Source organism: Rhipicephalus sanguineus, chromosome 3 (genome assembly GCF_013339695.2).
Source record: "Rhipicephalus sanguineus isolate Rsan-2018 chromosome 3, BIME_Rsan_1.4, whole genome shotgun sequence".
NCBI classification, from domain to species: domain Eukaryota; kingdom Metazoa; phylum Arthropoda; class Arachnida; order Ixodida; family Ixodidae; genus Rhipicephalus; species Rhipicephalus sanguineus.
In genome coordinates this window covers 151,118,040-151,135,394 of record NC_051178.1, presented here as the reverse complement: position 1 = coordinate 151,135,394, position 17,355 = coordinate 151,118,040, and positions in this window count along the sequence as shown.

Below are 17,355 nucleotides of genomic sequence, written 5' to 3'. Positions count from 1 at the left end.
CTAAGTAAACAAACAAAAAAAAGAGAAAAGATTGCACTGAGTTACTTGACCTTGGAAGAAAATAAAAATTCATTAACCCGTTTAATCGAAAGGTTGTCGTGAAGGAAAAGCGATACAGCCAGCACAGTATTTTTTTGAACAGTTAAACTAATCCGCAAAAGAGGATATTTCATGTACTTGCTCACGTGAGCTCAACTTCCATCCGACCTGTGCGTGCGCCTCCGGGAAACGACGCGTTCTCCGCACGAGCAGCGCGCCTCTTCAAGAGCTGTGGAATGCGTGCGAAAAGAGAGAATTCGCACTCGCGTGCGCGAATCTGAAAGGTTCTTCCCGCGTTTAGTTATCAAAAGGTTTTACTGCCATGCACCGCGATTACCCGAGCGAACTGGAGTTCGTTAGAGCGGGTTCTTGAATAACGCGTGCGGCGAGGAAAATGATAGGAATGCTTATAGTATTCGTTTTGTTTGCTCTAGGAGCGCTGTTACCTTGAGTGTCACAACAGAGCTGAAGAGTTGGGAAGAAGAGCTAGTACTTTTCGATTAGACCAGAGAAGACTGTTGCTCGCGCCAACAGTATAATCATTTGCACAAGGGCTAGTTTGTAGATTAAAGCCTTGTAGACTCTATCAAACTCTTGCGGCGCGGCTTTTTGATCCTTCATGAGTGCGCACATAGGCGTGTGAACAGGGGAGAGGGGCGGGGAAGGGTTGAACGCAACAGCGAGGCAACAGGTCGCTGCTGTACAACCTCAACCTCCCCCCCCCCCCCCCCATCCCTAATGGGGATACCGTGCGCAGATACCTTGAGCCATGACTGAGTAACTTGAATAAGAAACTTTACTAAGAAACACGTGCCGACTTTATGTTGCACTTTCTATTTTTCAGCGAAAAATTCAGCGCCAGAGCCGCTCTAAATCATAAGTGTGTGTAGCTGGGCTTGTTGGTGATGCATACCTGTTCACGTGGCGCAAACATTTTGCACAGGACCTGTAGCGCTCGTTCTCGTCCCTTCTCTTGTCCTGTGTCAAATTTTTGCGCTACGTGAACAGTTATGCTCTAAATCATGGCCTTCACCTTAGACAATTGTATCAATTTTTTTTTTGCGGTTGCGGCGAAACAAAGGAATGATCTAGAACAGGAACCTTTGACTAGCCGTGGTTGAGGGGCTGACTGAGTCAACAACTAGCTACACGCACATGCAAATTCAACACAACGTATATCATTCATTTGCACGTAAAGAATAGTCTCTTTCTTGTAAACAAGTAAAGAAAGAGTAAGGTGCTTAAATACCGACCGCTTAACATAAAACTGTTGAGGATGCGTCGTTCGAAACAGCACAAGTGCCTTTTAATGAGCTTAAACTTATAAGACAGGGCTTACCATTTAGACGTTATAAGCCCTACCCGAAAAGTCTGTTCAGACCGCTCTTCCGCGTGTTCGTGTGGACGGCACGAAAATGAACGTCCGCACATAAGCCATAATCCGACACCGTCGTCAGAGGGACAGGCAACATAAACTCAAGCTCAAAGATGGCCGACGTGCGCTGAAGCGTGGATGCTGTCCGATGTGTCTCGGGGGTGTGTCAGCGACCGAACCAGCAAAGACCAGCCCGAACACGTCGATGCCTCACCATCTGTAGCATTCTCTCGCGCACGCCACCCTCTCGAACATTAAGCCTGTCAGCCCGCTACTGCGCCTGATGTGAAACTCGCAGTCTCCAGCCAAGTTCTCTTCATTTGAGCAGTCGGCCGTGATGGCCGAGTTAGAAACAAATGGGCCGCAACTTCTTCACATTGATTCTTTTTCTTTTTTTTTTTTTTGCTAGGACGGCGACAAATTGCGTATAGTGAGGAGAACCGGAGTGTATCCCTTAAGTACTTCCTAGGTTTTCTAAGCATCCACTGTGCGACTGTCCTTGTTTGATTCAGGAAGACCAGCACTTTCGAACGCTTTGCGATGATTGCACGATCGACCAGTTTTTGTATCGGCGCTGCTTGAACACTATTTTCATCGCTCATCGGCACATATGACATAATGGCATTTTTACCCTTATTGAGAACGACGGACAAGTACCGCACGCGCCAGCTGATTCCTCCCACTCTTTAATCTTCCTCTTTTTCCTTCCCATTCATCTAGCGTTGGGCAGCCGACCAGACTCTTTTTCTTGTTCAATTCCCTGCTTTGTCAATCTCTGTTTCCTCCATAAAAAAAAACCATAAATCCATAAGAAACCCACAAGGAATTCCTAAGAAGCGAGCGATGTTTCAATTAGAAATATCATCTAGGTTGCCTTTCTTTACTGCGGTCGTAGCAGAACGTTCCTCTAGGATTACAGTGTTCCTGCGTACTTTTCTGCGTACCCCTATTCCCGTGTATATATGTGCACAAGCACATGTACACGTATTCACCAGTACAAGCAACAAAGAAACAAATTCATGTCACCGAATTTGAATGAGCCACTTTCCGGTGCCCTGCAAACATATACGAAAAGAAGCTCGCTACTGTTCGATAGGTGTGTGCTGTGAGAGCTTTCAGCGCGCACTTCCTATCATTCTCGAGGCTCATCGTAACTAAGCGGGGCTCATCTTAGCTAAGAAAGCAGCATCGTACGACTCATTTATCCCTGGCGGCATGATCACGACCATGCATGGAGGTAGGAACCTTTCGTTCAAACCCTCCATGCTAAGAGCACTCCGTCGAGCACGAGCCGGATACCGATGGCACTGTATATACGCAGAGGAGGAGGCTGGCAGCCTGGATCCGCTTTCGATGAGGGATCCATTTAGCTTTCACACGCTATTCACTGTCCTCTAAGCGGTAACATGTGTTTTTTGGCCGCTCACATAGTGGTCTGCTATACACACAGAGAACACAGAAAACGTAGTAAGAAGCGACCGAACCTTGCTGGTAGCGGAGTACGTATGAATTAGACGGTTCACGTTCTAACAAGTTGCTCGTTTATGCAATGGTAAAGAGAGCTGGCTAATATTGGGAAGTATACATTTCCTAAATGAAATCTGTTGGCGTAAAAGACAGCCTTACTTTGTGCCGGATTAAGTGTTCTGTTTCTAAAGCTTGTTCCGTAAGCTAGAGCTTGATGCTGGCGCAAAAAAAGTTACAGAACATGTCATTCCTCCTTCGCGTCTGCTTTATATATCAAAAGTTGCGTCTTAAATGGACTGTCTACCGCTCGGAAAAGTTTTTCTGAATGTGGTGAAAATGAGAAGATCGTTCCTCACATCGGCGGCAACGAGCATGCTTTTGCCCCTCCCCCCCTCCCCCCCAAAAGAAAAGGAATTATATATTTAATTTGATGTTGAAATTCGTGAAAGAATGACCGCTAGCGTCACCCAACGGCGATGTGGTTCAATCCACTGGTATGACAAGAAATCCTCTAAAGTAGACTCATTTTGCCTAAAAACCAACATGTATAACTTGAAATTGTATTTTACGCACTTGAGGCACCTTTCGGTTGCGTCAGAGAGTAAGTTTCTGCCTTTTGTTTTTCTCACGCATCCAAAAAGGCACCCGGTGGCGCTGCTTGCGGCGCCGTCTTCTATTTCTTCTGCTTCAACTCATGCGCTATGCCATGGCGCTCTCCGCGCTGGTCGTACTGTGCCGCTGTATTGTTGTTAGGATGTCTCACATGTACTGCGCTGTGAAGGCGCGCATATATTGTCTCTTTTTGATGAATCGACTTGGCTTGGATTGCGGCAGTAGTGATAAAATAAACGCATAGAATGCGATTACAGATGAACAAGTGTTCTGTAATCGTATAATAAGGCATCATTTAACCGCTAGCGCGCTGAAAACGACTCTTACGTTCATTACAGTAGTGTTCGGAGAAAATAAAGTACTCCTACAGAAATCACATGTGCTTTCGGTTTTAATTTTTACCGGCACTACAATCGTCATCCCGTCCACCAACCAGTGTTGTGGGCATGTTTCACGTCAATGGAAGAAGACCGAACCCAGATCGAAAAATTCTGTTTTAAAAGTTTCTACTCACTTTCCAGAGACACCGCTGTAAGGTTGGACACTTCAGACGGTATGCCTTGTATTGCGGTACAAAGTAGAAAAACGATGAAGGACGGTAGACAGTCCCTTTAAGTTTGTTGGTGGTGCCTGCGTCGATACTAATCTGGTTAAATTTGTCTGAAAATGCCTAATTAAGTTGATGGAGGGATCTTCTTTGAAGAACGTTTAGTGACGTTTCCCCGTTTAATGTCTTTTTTTTTCTGGCTCACATGCACACTGTTGCCAGAAGCAGAGGATTGTTTTACCCCACAGCATCACCTCATGCGGATAAGTAAGCACTTTTTTTTTTCGCGAGCGTTGCTACTGAAAGATAGGCTTTCAGCTATTTTTGAGGAAGAGCCCTGAGAGTATGAATTCATTGGATTTTCGAAAGTAAGCGCCATAAATAATTTTGTATGTAAGAATTATTATGTGTCTAGCAGGCCCAGAACAGCGTTAGTGCGTCTTGACTTTGCTGTAGATGTCCTCTCGGCCAGCTGTAATTAACTGGCGCTAGTTGTAGTTTGATACAAGGTCTTGACAAATAGAAGATTTTTTTGTTGTTCTGTTGGCCACGTTTTAACTGCAGCGTTTCTCATTAAAGTCTACGGTATAACCTTCACTTTCAGCCGAAATAATAATATAATTAAAAGGAAGCTTTGGGGGTCGTTATTCACGAACTATATGCAATACGTTTGATTCGCTACTGTAAGGTGGAATTGGTTCGTTTGATCTTTGACGTTTGTTTAGGAAAAGCCGTCTAGTTTCTCATTTTATTCTTGTGTTTCATCGAAATCCTCAGTACGTTAATTAGTGTTCTAACTTATCTTGTAACAGCTCTCAGCGGGCTTCTGCGGGCAGTTTCATGCTGTAAAGTGCGAATGACTGCAAAGCACTGCGGATTTTAATTAGAAACTAAGTTTGGCGGTCGTTCAGATGAATGGATCAAGATAGATTCCTGGTACATAGCTTGCTCCGGTTTTTAACATATGTTTGTATAATTAAAAAGGGAAGGCATCCCTTATCGTGATGCTTACTTCGCCAGAAGCGCCGCGCAAAATGATTGGATAGCCCAGTGTGAGGCATAGTATGAGGCATAGACACTTATTAGAATTAATCACTTCAAGACTGACGCTTACAGAGCTCAGGCGTTCGTCTCTCTCAGTCATGCGTTCAGTGTCAGCAGAACTGACAGCTCTGTTCTTGAGATCCTGACAGCCGCTGAATCCCCCCTCCTTTCCCCTCTGCCGGCCTTCTAAACAAAGGAAGGAAAACTCTTCTTGCCAAAGTGATCTTGATAGATTTATTCTCGCAGCTGATTGATTGGCACTCAGTTAAAAACAAAAATAGAAGTACACGAGATAAGCGGCACAATAAACTATATGGACAGCACCGCGTTATTAGTACACGCACTTCCTTGATGCCTTAATAGCCCAACGATTTTTTTTTTATTTTTCTCTTTGCTCTTAGAAGCACCTAATGGTCGAGGTGCAAGCAGGCTCGCCAACCTAGGGCTCGAGGTATGCTCTCGACCTTAATTAGTGCAGCTAATTGTGATTGCTTTGAAGCTACACCACTGTTATGATAGGCCTTCCTAAAACGGGAACCATTCACGAGTGCTGACTTTCATAAAAGGACAGGCATGCAGGCAAAGAACTTTATTATTATCCGGAGGCATCGTGTTCATTCAGCCCAGCTCATAAATGAAATTATGCCTGTCCGACGTACAAGACGAAGGAACAACTATAGCGAACTTTTAATTAGGCAGTTAATAAAATTCAGTGCTACTAAGAGCGATGACGGAGCATTAGCGTTTACATTCATCGTATGCAACGTGAATTCTCGTGATTTTGCCGTGTTTGTGCATCGCAGAGCCGCGATTTTATTCTCATGTACTTTGCTTCATCTTTCAAAAGGTTAATTCTCCGTAATGCAAACGCTAAATCAAGCGGGTGCACAGTGTAGGACGTCTACGCGGTGACGTCACGATGTTGAAGGTAATGCACGTATGATGCTTGATGACAAAGAAAGGAGTTGACAAGTGCATGCACAGAACAGTGTTTCACATACGCATTAGGCAGGACTGGCGCAATGGGCACGTATTAAAAAGGGAGAATCAAGCAAAACAGTGAATTATCAGGCGCTTCTTGTTAGATCTAAATGCAATGCTTCAAAGAAACCTATGAGGTGTTGTGAAATGTACGGGTTTCATGTAGGAATTTTTTTTTGTACCAGATGAAAGGGTGCAACGAAACTACCATGACATTCGAAAACATTGAAAGAAGAACAGGCGGAAATACCCAGCACCACATTGCAAACTAAACAGAAAAGCAGCCGTCATACTGCGTCGTCTTCAAGTGGGCAATTGCCCCCTCCACCCCCCCTCCCCCAGCACTCCGCTACATACAATGTATCCTGTAACATGGATGAGACTGCAAATTTTGCAAGTTGCCGAACACATTCTACCACATGGTATGGGGATGTAACAAGAATCCACAGACAACGCCAATGCAATCTCCAACAGAGGACCAGTGGGACGCACAGCTGCGACGCCCAAACCCCGAAGACCAGCTACAGCTGGTGCACAAGGTTAGGCTATCAGATCAAGCGCACGCCTATTTGGACTGAAGTGTGTGGGGTTTTGCGGATGCAGCCAGCCCTGAACCCGTTAGAGATGAGGCTGAGACCCAAAGAGACACATCTTTACTGCATCGAGCCTCGGCCGCAACCTCTCGCTGCCAGCGGCTGCCGCGTGACACGAGCGCACACGCGATCGTCGTCGTCTTCTACGCGCTCACAGCCGCTGAGCGCTCCCATATGTGGCCGCCCACTTGTGGGCGTTTTAAATGCGAAGCATTTCTTAGCGAACCTCAAGCACTTTGGGCGTTTCTATCTACGTATCTATCTATCTATCTATCTATCTAGCCGCCTACGTCTGGGCGCTCTCATGGTCGTCTCCATAAATTCCAATGTACCAAAATTGGCATAGCAGGGGATCAGTGTATGGTGAACATTATTCACTGGTCATGGCATGAATAACGCAAAATACCTGTCGCGTACGTCATGAAACCTTTCTCTCAGTCACGTGTGGCACATACCCGCATACCAGAGTTCATGTTATGCGGGTATGTGCCACAAGTGAGACAAAGTCTCAACCAACACAGTAAACGCGAACACACACATTGACACGCAAGGAAAGTGATAATAATAATAATAATTGTCGGGGATTTAATTTTGACCAGCTGGTATTCTTTAACGAGCACCGAGATCGCACAGTACACGGGCATCTCGCATTTTGCATCCATCGAAATGCCACCGCCGCGGCCGGGATCGAACCCGCGACCTTTGGGTCAGCAGCCGAGCACCGTAACCGCTACACCACCGTGGCGGACACAAGGAAAGTGAGGAAGCTGAAAACAGAACACCCCTGGAAGACGGTCAACTACCATGCACTCGTTCGCGTGGTCCGCAACGTGGACCACGTCGATTACGCAAAAACCGAGGCCAATGCTTCCTACAATAAATCTGCCGAGAGAACCAGGCCTCTCATCATTATCGGTGACTTCAACACTGATTTATCAAGACCCAACAACGACTAGTCTTTATAGTGCGTGAAAGACGGCTTGAATGCGGACAGGGCATCAAAAGACCTCGCTGCCACGTGCAGGACAAGAGGCGTTATAGATAATTTCATTGTAAGAGGCATCCAGGATTTCCACCAGCTGTGCTATACCTCGCACTTCACTACACTTACACCTCTCGTAGCTGCGATCACGACCGGATCCGATTAACAAGTCCGGTCGAGCTGCTGGTGCTCACTGATCACGGTGATGATGACCTTGTTCAAGAACTATCAAGAACCCCTTCTACACATACAGATGGGTTCGTGAAACGTGCGTGCGTTCCCGTCATAACAGATAAGTATAAGCATAAGTACTGTAACCCAACTGCAACTGTGACTGTAACGTACTGTACGTGCAGTGCTCCTGCGTGTGCCACATGGCTGTGTGTATATCTAGGTGAACTTTTCTGAATGAAGCTTAGTTGCGAGTAACGCCTGTCCTGTGCGTTTGTGTTTCGTCTTTGTGCTGTTCGGATTCGCGCTATCCAGTATTGAAGAATATAAGCACTACATAAGCTTATCGCGTCTGGTAATGGTAATACCCGTGTTGCTGTTGGCATCGCTACGCAACTGTAAATAACTGGTTATATAATGCATATGCGACTCATCAGCGTATGAGTGTGCGTTACCACTTCCACATTTCTCTAGCGTCATTCCTTAACGTTTCGCTCAATGTGAAAAATTGCGCCACAGTCACTATGCCGCGCATGCTTCGCATAACATCGACTCCCGCGGTACGTGGGATCTGCTAATTTTTTTTTTACTTTTTAAGCGCAAACTGCAACATCAAAATAAGCCGACCTTATGCACGTACAAATTGCCACCGACGTGGCCGTACTAAAACACAATTTGTTTGCGTTTCTGTGTTTCGGGACGTAGGTCTAAAATATACATCTTTGAGGCCTTCACCGTTCACCCATATCCTATACGCTGTGGGGATGCTAGCACCCCCTGTAATGTCGTTTGCACCTCATGGCGCACGCGCGTCTCGCGTATTGGTCGCAGTTAGGATTAACAGCCGCCGAGCAAAACGTGGCGCTGTGCTCGCGCGATGTAGGCTCAGCCCGGTGGCGCCGGCAGCGCTGCTTGGGAGGTTGTGCCGGCGTGCAGGAAACAGCAGCGAGCCTTTTTTTTTTTTGGGGGGGGGGGGGGTCGGTAGCGTGAGTGGATGGATGTCTCCCACGGTGGGTCCGTGGGGGATAATACCGCGGCTCGTTTCCCGCGGGCCCCTCGTGGTGAGTCGAACATCGGCGACGCCGCAATCGCGGCGCATTGTATGTCTTATGTTGTCTTGGGTGTGTGTTAGGTTTTCCTGGTATTGTATTGGCATTGTATAAGGTTACTTAACGTGTTACTAGTTATGTATCAAATTCGGCAGGCGAGCTCACCACGATGTAAAGCAAGTTAATAAATCTACACGTGTTGGTTGGCTCGACAGCGTCTACTGTCTCCGTGCGTTCCACGAGCGCGGCGATCTCTCTTTCAGACCCCACAACGTAAATCTGCGTACACACTATAGTCAAGCATATGCTATGCGATAATATGCAAAGTCTGGACATTTATTAGAGACCACTGGGCCGCATATACTGAATGCGTGGTTATTTATTTCTTCTTTTGGAAAATGCCTAGTTTTATTTACGTATTGTGGAAAAATTGCGCACACCACACGAAGACACAACGAAAAAAAAAATCGACGAAAAGCGCAAGTTTTCTACAATGCAGCCAAACCTAATAGTCCGCCTTTTCGTCGTATTTTAGTTATGTCTTGCTCCACCCACGAATTGAAGCACAATGCTCGTTTCACAAACCTCGCAGGCCTTATAGCGTCTGCACTTCCCATGAACAAAAGGCCAAACATACATCTTATTCGAAGTTTCGTATTTCAGGGTTTTGTTAAGTCCAAAACCTTTGTTTAATTTTACTTCTACACCAACTAACTTTGTTTGGCTCGTGACCCAGATATGTCATCTTGTCTGCTCTCTCTCTGTCTCTGGACATCGTCTGCTTGAACAGCGCCGCGCAGAAGCACACTGCAGTGACGCGGAAAACCGTTATTTTATGTATGGAGCGAGGGCGCGTGCCTTTTGTCTATGCGCTTCCAGTTTGTTTCACGCGTTTCTTTCGTCTTCCCTGCACTCGCGAAGGCCCGCTGGCCTGGCGATAGATGGCCGATACCGATCGCGCGCGTCTTTCTTCCTTCTAACGCGATAAGGGAAAACGATCCGGGACCCACGATGTTTGCGGAAGCTGTTCGTGAGGAGAGCAAAAAAAAAAAGAAAGAATAGTACTCGATGGGGAGCCATATCGACGAGAAAATACGTGGCCCAACGACCCGAGCAGTCCTGCGGTGAACAGCTTCCCGCAGGACGGCCATGTGGAAATGCTTGGTGCAACTCATCAGTATCGCTGAACCTTAGTTCCTAACACTCTCTGGCATAATGAATGTAATGAATGTGCAGCGAAAAGAAGAACTGACGCGCGGCCGAAGGCTTACGCATGCCCTACACACACATATCGTCAATGCAGCTCCTTGGAGGTCACTCGCACGTGTGATCTGGGTATTCTTTGACCGCGGTGCTGCTTGATGCCAATAGATCTCTGTCCTAGGAACAAACACGTGTGCGCGTGTTCCTAAGATAGAACCTAAGATCGCGGCGCTGCGCAGGAGAGAATTTCGGCATGTCGAGCCCGCATTTCAGAGGAGCCAACCGAGGCAAGCGCTGGACTGAACGCGCGCAGCGCTCTACCACTTGAAGGAGAGGAGACTAGAGGAGGAGAGTAGCGCATGCGCCGTGAGAGCAGAAGCGAGAACGCAGGAGAAGCGCAAGTAGGTGCTGGCAGAGAAGTGGAGAAAGGAACGCGTAGCTGTTGGAGAGAGGGAAGGAGGAGAGTCGCGCATGCGTAGTGTAAGTTCGGACAACGCTGTGTGCGGATTACCACGCCGCCTTACATACCCCCGAGCAAGAGATACTTCGCATCTAAAGCTTGGAGGACGGTTGAGCTTCGCCTTCAAGAGTGGAACGCCAACGCGATAGCGTAATTGTACCCGTGCGCATCGCCTTCTCAATTGCTAGTGTAGCTTTGGTTCTCGGTGCATGCCATAACCGTGCGGTAAGGAAACGAACGACAGTGCGCGTAACTTAGCCGTTTCAAAGTATCCTAGAATGCCCACTGCAAGTACAGTTGTTAAGTGCCCACTATGCCATAATTATTCCTTTTGGGAATCAGCGAGGAGCCCACTACGCGTCCGCAAGGCAACGCGCGAACCTACACGCAGCTGCTCACTTTGTTGATGCTTTTGATGATGATGATGATGATGATGATGATGATGATGATGATGAATAAATATGTCTGAGCGCTTTTTAATGGATGGGCCTTTAGGACAACCACTCTTTGCGCAATTCACATCTTTTGATGCCTGGCGCGATTCTACGCCTCTGTCACGCAATATTACATTTGTTAAGGAGACTCCTTCCACTGCACGACCTTAATATAGTGGATTTTTTTTGCGAAATAGTTTCAAACAATAGCGTCGCTCTGTGGTATGGCACCTGCATGCCACGCAGACGGTCTGGGTTCGATTCTCACTCGAACATAAGATTTTTATTATTTATTTTCTTTGTTTTGTATTTCATTTGTCCTTCTTTTCGATCGGAAGTCAATGCAACGTCCGTCATCCAGTGGAATGCGAGAGGGCTCAAATCACGCCTTTCTGATTTTCGTCAATTTGTGAACACGAACGGTTTCCCCATCATCGTCATTTGCGAGCCCAACATATCAAAACCTGTCAGATTATCGGGGTACGAAGCTGTCATGTCCTCGACAAATGGGGCATGCAGCAAAATCATCGTTTATGTTCGGCGTGAACTCACTCATTTGCTACAGCCAACTGTGCCTGATGACGACAATCAGTATGTGTGTTTGACTGTTAAAAAGAACAAACTCATGCTTAGTTTAATAGGCGCTTATATCGCCTTCGAGTACCTTTAATTCCCGAATATTAGAACATATATTGACTGTATGTCCTGCTCCATGGGCCATTATAGGCGATTTTAATGCCCATCATCTGGCGTGGGGAAGCACAAGGACAAACGCAAGAGGATGACGATTGGCTAGTTTCGCCTCGAATCATGGCCTTTCTTTCCTGAATGATGGCAGCCCAACGTTTCTTCGGGGTGTGACGTACGGTAGCTGCTTTGATCTTACTTTCGTCTCCAGCTGCTTCACCAGATGTGTTTCATGGTTCTCGGATATTGAGACACACGGAAGTGATCACATTCCTACCTATCTTCACATCAGAGGGCTCTACAAGTCTTGTCTACAGAAGACCGTCAGAATGACTAACTGGACCACTTTCCAGTCTGATATGGAAAATGTTTGCCAAGTGGGCCTGCCCACTGGACTAGAGCAAGCAATCAAGAGCACAATACAAGACGCAACGCGCCCGATCGTAAGTCATTCTAAGCGAAACGATTTCGATACAGAATTGGAACGACTTCGAGCGCTTCGCCGTCGTGCGGAACGACGATATCGGCGTACCAAGTCCATACATGACCTTAGGACAGCCAGGCGAATGCAAAAGAAAATTCAGCGTCGTATGGACAGATTGGCCTCTCAACGGTGGACAACGTTTTGCCAGACATCAGACCCCCGCAAGCCCCTTTCTCAAATCTGGTAGACGGTTCGTGGTTTTCACTGCCATCCTGAACAGCGCTTTCCCTTCAAAGCGTTGGCACTTTTTCAAAAGCGACAAGACATCGAAGTTGCAGAAGATTTTTGCGCGAGGATCGCCGACCAAGCGGTTCGTCCAGATCTCGTTGCCGGAAGTCCAACCCCTGTTCCCGTGATAGCCGAATGGACCTTCCTTACACGATGGAGGAACTCGAGGCAGCATTGGCTTCATGCAGGCGTTCTTCATCTCCGGGGCCAGATGGCATATCCTACCGAGCCTTGTGCAATCTTGGTGAGGCCACGCGGGAAGAACTACTGCGACTCTACAACAACTCGTGGCAAGCGGGCAACGTTCCCGACGAATGGAAGACAAGTCGATTAGTGCCACTCCTGAAGCAAGGCAAGTCCCCACTTGAACTTGCCTCATAACGCCCTATTGCATTGGCCAGCTGCGTGGGGAAGATAATGGAACGAATGATATATGGCCGCCTGGAGTGGTATCTCGAACACTACAAGATCTATCCAAACTCCATGGCTGGATTCCGACGTGACCGTTCATGCATAGACAATGTTCTTGATCTCGTTACGTACGTTCAACAGCAGAGACGACCTAAGCGACTATTTGCAGCGTTGTTTTTGGATGTGAAAGGCGCCTATGATAATGTTCTACACGAGGCTATTATCGATGCACTTGAGGTGGTTGGCCTTGGTGGTCGAGTTCTTCGATGGATTGGTAGCTACCTGTCTGCAACGTCATTCTTTTTGTCCACCGAAGACGGCCCGACCACACTACGCTATACCTGCCGAGGCGTTCCTCTGGGCGGAGTACTCAGTCCCAAACTATTCAATCTCGCCCTCATTCAACTTGTCGAATCCCTGCCAAGTACGATCAAGATATCTATATACGCAGACGACATATGTGTCTGGACCTCAGCCGTTACACGACTTCAAATATGTGCGAGACTTCAAAAGGCTGCAACATTGACAGCGCACTAACCTAGCAGACAAGGCCTCAGAATATCCCCGGAGAAATGTGCATTGGTGGCGTTCACGCGCAATCCAATGACACCATATGCCATTTCTATTGACGGGCAGTCAATTTCTTATGCCAAAACCTACAAATTTCTCGACATAATTATTGACAGAAACCTCAATTGGAGCCCACACGTGGCCTACTTGAAGAAGCGCCTGACGGCCATTGCCCAGCTACTCAAGTTCCTGGGAGGGAATAACTGGGGCATGTCAGTAGATTCAAAGTTAGAATTATACAGATCACTCTTTCTTGGGTTTCTGAGATATAGTCTGCCTGTACTAGCCAACACCTGCCAGAGAAATATTCGCGTTCTACAGGCTGCCACAAGCTCAGGCACTCAGAGTTTGCCTAGGTCTGCCCAAATGTGCGCCAACAGAGGCGACTATTGCCATCGCCAAGGATCTACCGATACAAACGCACATTAGGTTAGAAGCCTTGAGAGCTCACATCAGGCATTTTTCTCGAGCTCCTAACCACCACCTGGCAACACTGACCTCAGAAAGACCGCTAGCATCATACTGCGCAACAATCTGGAGCCACTCCGCCAACCTACCCTCAGGCTTCAGCCCCACACCCAAACCATCGATTCCACCTCGGTGTTTGGTTCGTCCTACAGTGCACCTCAGTGTACCAGGAATCAAGAAAAAATCTGATTTGTCACCGCCTGTCCTGAAACAGCTATCTCTGCTTCTACTGCACGAGAAATACACCGACCAAATACATATTTACACCGACGGCTAAGCGACCATCCGTGATTCGTCCAGAGCAGTAGTTGTCCCAGCGAAAGGTGTAACTGTTAGCTTTAAGACCGACCACCCAACAACAGCAACCGCTACCGAACTCACAGCTCTTCGCGCTGCACTTTGTGTTGTCAATTGCAAACAAACGCCGCGATGGTCAATTTTTAGTGACTCCAAAGCAGCCCTACAATCTCTCTTGTCAGCCCTGCGGCGTGGACCATACGAACAACTGGTATTCGAGATAAGACACCTCATTCATACGACATTCTAGAAGGGACACCAAGTGACATTTCAATAGTTGTCAAGTCACTGCGGCGTGCTTGGCAACGAACATGCCGATAATGCTGCTCGGTCAGCTTTGCAAGGCGACAAGGAAGAGGCTATACCCCTTTCAATGTCTGATGCTGCTGTCATGCTTCAAAGGATCGCAAAGAATATTTCGCACTCAACACTGAATACCTCAAGAAGTCAAAACTATAGGCAACACCACTTAAACGAGTTGTGGCGACTTCGAATACCATCTGGACTCCGCCGAGGAGAGGCCACTCTCCTATGCCGCGACGCCTGCGACACCGAGGAGACGTTGCAGCATATCTTCTGCGACTGTCCTCGCTACGCTGCGCAGAGACAATCCCTCATATTCGCTCTCGCTCGTCTTCACAACAGAACGATGACACTATAAACAATTCTCCAATGTCATCCTGAAAAGTCATCGAGATTTCAAGCAACCAAGGCATTGCTCAAATTCCGAAGGACAACAGACTTACACGAGCGGCTGTAGACGCTTAATGATGCCGCATACCGCACAAGACTACCGCTCTGCGCTGTGAAGTTATGTGTGTGCGTGTGTGTTCCCCTCTCTTTCTCTCTTTCTTTACTCTTCTTTCAATCTCCCCCATTCCTACTCCCTGTGCAGGGTAGCATACCGGTTATACCAAACTGGTTAACATCCCTGTCTTTCCTCTCTGCCGTTTTCATTCCTTATTTCTTGCATCCTTCTGGATTTTTCATTCACGGACAATATGATGATCTTTCGCTCACAACCAAGACGCCGACACCGGAATTTCTGCGAAACGAGCTCTTTAACGTTATGGCGTTAAAAAGTAACTGAGAAATTGCAAACATCACTGCCGACACACTGCGGAGTGCGCTGCAGATAACATGGAGCAGCGAGTTTGCTCTTGCCTACGCCAGGAGGGTGGACACTTTGAACACCTGCTGTAGGGTAAATAATTATAAACCTTTATAACCTTTATAACATTTGCAAACATTTACCAGTCACGTTTGGTATGCCGCACGTCAATCAGAGTTTTTAACGACGTTTTATAGGCGCGGGCCACGGATCTTTCCTTATATAAGATCTCGCGGTTTTTCGTTATCTCTTACTTATTCTCTTTTTTTTCGCCGTTGCACATCAAAAAACGGTACGGGCCATTAACTCTTCAACCTTCCTGAATGTTTTGCCGCAAACCGTATTAAAATCACACTTTGCAACAAAGCTACAGCCCAATGAAATAGGTCAGCTCTAAAAGAATCACCCTGAACCAACAAGTGGCGTAAGTGATAGCAATAAGTGATAAATGTATGGGAAACGAAAAGACGCTGTTGGTCACTCACGAACTGCAAATGTAAACGACGTGCCAAGACACCCAAGCGGTTATGGCGTAACAGCATTAACCTTCGCTGCCTGTCAAATGCATTTGGTCAGTGGCCGTGACTGTTGCATTACTGTTTTATAGCTCTCCGACGAACAGCATACAGAAGGGGGAAAAACGAGAACTTCGGCCTGCCGAGCACGCTACGCAGGGCATCCAATTTTTAGTTCATTCAATTTTTGTTCTTGGAGCCACATGTAAAAAATATACCAGCTTGAGAAAATTGATGCACGAAGGATGAAAGGCGAGTCAAAATGCGAACCCATGAGCTTTATACCGGAGAGAAGCGCATTGCGACAGCGACGGTGACCGAAGCTCAGATAGAAGCGCAGAATACACGCCCTGGAGACAGATTTTGACACGGGAAGATTCTGTAAAGAGATGGCGGCGACAGCTCGAAGGCGGCATGGAAAGGCAGGCTGTATTTTTTTTTCTGGGAGTACAAATTCACGGAGAGCCGAGTCAGTAGTCCTGCGCAAGCATACATGTCTGGGCTTATCCGTGTCGTCGTCGTCTCTGGCTTTCAAATTGGAAACGCTTTTGCTTCTTTGTAAATTCATTTATGAGCTAGCAGACGTCTTGGATGAAAACGGATGGTGCAGGACTTGCGATAGAAGGAAGGCCAATGGGGGCGTTGCCTCTTGACTTTTCTAGGATTTTCGTCCACTTCAGCAACATCATTTATTCTTTCCGCAGCAAGCGCAGAAAACCGCTATACATAAGGGCAGTCCCAGCCAGTGCATGTGTCAGGGCAAGTATTTCATGACCTTAGCTGACATTTTGTGGGTGTGCGTGACCTTTGCTATCTATTGTTTAAGTGAAACACCAACGCTCGTAACAATAAAAACTGCGTTTGTCATTCACATCCCCTGCCTCGTTTCGAAATGGCAACGAGCGGAGTTTTCTTCCATCCTTTTCTTTTTTCGCCGCACTATACCCAAGGTACTTTTCCGTGACCTCGAGTGGTCCGATCGGCTTTTTTTTTTAAGTCCGAACTGCCTTTTAGCCTACCGCGCGCTGTTACATAAGCATCTCTCTAATTTTGCTTCAGATCAATGTGACCAGCATGAATGCTACATTCTGAATTCACTAAACACGAACTCTCGCTGTCCGTCGATATATCACTTCACGCAATGATAGAAAGTCGTTAACGAAGACCAGAAGAAGCAGTCGTTTCAAATATTTGATCACTCTCGTCGCTGTATTTTTCCTTGTAGAAGGATAACGTTCGGTTGTGTGTTTACGTTATAAATATAAAGCAAATATTGGTAGTTAATTGTTATCACCGTTAATCAGCCGTTACTTTTATTGCCTGTTCAAATATTCGCGGTCGCGCTCTCACTTAAGCATCTAACTTTCGACGGCAACCTGAAGAACGTGTATACATAATGCAAAATACGGCATCATAAGTTAATGCCTATATTAATATTGCTTACAGGCCCTGTCTTCTCAATGCATGGACATATGCTGAACGTTAATAAATGGTCTCCGCCAACTCTTGCACTGCATGTACATGGCGATCGTTTACGTCTTTGTCTGAAAATGTCTATTCTCACTGCAGCGTGTGTGAGGCAGCCATTTCATTAAATGGAACCCAGCTGGTCAAAATTAACCCGTAG